We start from the raw sequence: 3,018 nt of genomic DNA on the forward strand, positions 1-3,018 counted from the left end.
CTTGGCCTGATGAACCTGCAGTAACGCCATAGCGTGTAAGAGGGGAGGCAGTTTCTCCACAAGCCGTATAAGCACCTCCGGTCAGACCAGACGAATGCCTACAGGCCTGGGAGGGGAGCGATGGGTTTCCCCGCCAGGAGGAGGCGGTCTTAGGACACAACTGCATCGCTACCGACCGCTCCACCGGGGGGATTACCGTATACCCCCTAGCTGCACCCCCGTCGAGGTTGGTGAGGGCGGAGGAACCAGCAGGCCGGTTTCTGGCAGTAAAAGTTGCCGTCTATGACCTGGTGAGCTCCTCATGCATCTCCGGGAAGAAAGGCACCGGGGAGGGGCGCTGAGAACCAGCGTGAGCCACCCCGAGAAACCAGTCGTCCAACCTTGAGGGCTCGGGAAACGGTGAATGTTTCCACTCGAGCCCTACCCTCTTTGTGGCCCGGGAAAGCATAGCTGACATCTCCGGATCCGATTCAGGCATTGTCACCGTCAACCGGAGGGCGGCAGCGTGGCCGAATCTTCCTCTCCAGAGAGCTCTCCCTCCGATGCAGTGATCGACATCCGGTCGTCGGGAGGAGCACCGAAGGATACCGCTGGTACGCTCTTTGAAGAGGGCCCAGCGCGTTCCTTTGGCGGCTTGACTGGTTGCGAAGCGCTAGAGGAGTGATAGTCCCCCGAGAGTTGGTTCCCTGAGGGGTTTGCCACCACTGTAACCCTCAGACCGCCCGTGCTACTGCCCGAAGTAACCCTCGCCTGGCTGCCGCCAGGACGGACACTAGATCGCGGCAGAGGAAACGGAGCTCCGCCCCCCTCGAGGTAACGGAGCCTGGCCCGCAGCTCCGAGATGGTCATCTTCCCGCATTGGGAACATGACTCATCCACGAACACCACCTCAGCGTGTTTAATGCCCAGACACATGAGGAGCGATCGTGACCATCACCCGGCAGCAGGTAACGACTGCATCCAGAAACGCACGGGTGAAACGGCATCTTTAAAAAGACGATCCGTCGTCTTTACAAAGACGCACCCGTGTAAGCTCTTTTAGAGAAATAGGCTCTTTCAGGGAAATGCTCTTTTAGGTGCTGAGACGCACAGGGGAAATGGCCGCTTGCAGCACAACAGGGGGTAGTGCAGCCTGAAGTGCGCAACCCACTCGACACAGGAACGACCACAGCTGAAGTGCCATCCGCCAACACAAAAAGCTCCCTAGAGCGCGTTGAACTCGTCGTCGGTCATCGGCGTGTCGTCGACAGTGACCGACTGAAAGGGAAAAGTCTTTACTATCACTTTTTATCCATTTAACATATCTTTGCTGAATAAAAGTATTAATGTCTTTAAAAAAAAAGAAAGAAAAAATTTACTGACCCCAAACTTTTGAATAGTAATGTATTTTGTAACACAACATTTCTATTTTTAATAAACACTGTTCTTTTAAACTTTTTATTTATCAAAGGTTCCAAAAAATATTAAGCAGCACAACTGTTTCCAACATTGATTATAAAACAGCATATTAGAAAGATTTCTGGAGGATCATGTGACACTGAAGAGTGGATTAATGCTGCTGAAAATTCAGCTTTGCTTCACAGGAATAAATTATATTTTAAAATATATTAAAATAGAAAACTGTTATTATAAATTGCAATAATATTTCACAAAATTAAATTTTTTTCTGTATTTTTGATCAAATAAATGCAGCCTTGTTGAGCATAAGAAACTTCTTTTAAAAACATAAAAAATCTTACTGATACCAAACTTTTAAATGACACTGTCATGTAATTTATTCTAGCCTTTACCCAAGCCTCCACAAACCACATCAGCAATGTCGGCACCAATAGCCTCGTGGTTAGTGTGCCGACGTATAGCGCAATTGTGCTTGCGACGACCCGAGTTTGATTCCTGTCTCGAGGTTCTTTGCCGATCTTGCCCCCGTCTCTCTCTGCCTGATACTTTCCTGTTATTTCCCTACTGTCCTGTCCAATAACGCATAAAAGCCCATAAAAAAATAATTTAACTAACTAAAATAATAATAATAATAAAAACACATCAGCAATGTGCAGGGTCCAAAATTAACTCACCAAGCACCAAATACGAGTACAGTTTTGGGCATTTTGCTAGTAATAAACTGAAACCACAACATATTGAATAGTTTTAATTGCAAGCACAGTAGACTGACGTTCACATTTTCACATTTTTCTGGTACATCTTCTCAAGTCATTTACCTTTGGCAGGTATAACAAAAAGTTGATTTTGGACCCTGAGTATGTGTGATTGTCTTCAAATAGGCTGATGCAAAATTCATGAGAAAGCATGCCTACGTATCAACACGTGTGCCAGTGTAACATCCCCTAACAAGAGGCCTTACCCGCCTCTCTCTTTCTCTCTCTGTGTGTTTCTGTGCTGAGTGCCTAACTGTAGCTGACAGGCAGCAGCTCATTAGAGAAGACACTCATTTTGTTTCTCTGTCCGCCAGCACCCTGGGACTCTGCTGAAGGGAGGGGGGAGGCTGGGACCGGCTTCCCCAAACAATGCTACTGTTTGTCCGCGACAGGATGGCCTTACATCCATAGCTGAGGATTTGGTCGGAGGAAAGGGGGAGTGTTGGGGGGAAGGGGAGTGTGTATGTGTGTGTTTAGGGGGGCTGTTCTGTACTCTCCTGCACAAAGATATAATTAATGAAATGGGCAAATGGTACGAAAAATTGGCTCTTGGACATTCAGTGCTTCACTGATGTTACTATAGAAACGATAGTTTTTGTGTTTGTCCGTGTGCGTGAGATGTTAGAGACGGCTGAGTGACTGTGTTTTTATAAGCATTTATCTTTACAGAGACCGACAACTCTAGTCTGTGGATAACTCAGGGAAATGAAGGAAAATATGAAAACAGAATTTTATAGGTCATACTCTCAGGAAATGTACAAAAGTTTTTATAGATATTATATCATTTCAAACTAGATGTTTTGTAGTATGTAATTATTAGGAGATATCAGTTTAATATAAATTCAATTTTATATTTTATATTTGT

This window comes from Sinocyclocheilus rhinocerous, unplaced genomic scaffold (assembly GCF_001515625.1).
Source record: "Sinocyclocheilus rhinocerous isolate Xijiao unplaced genomic scaffold, SAMN03320098_v1.1 scaffold196, whole genome shotgun sequence".
NCBI classification, from domain to species: Eukaryota; Metazoa; Chordata; class Actinopteri; order Cypriniformes; family Cyprinidae; genus Sinocyclocheilus; species Sinocyclocheilus rhinocerous.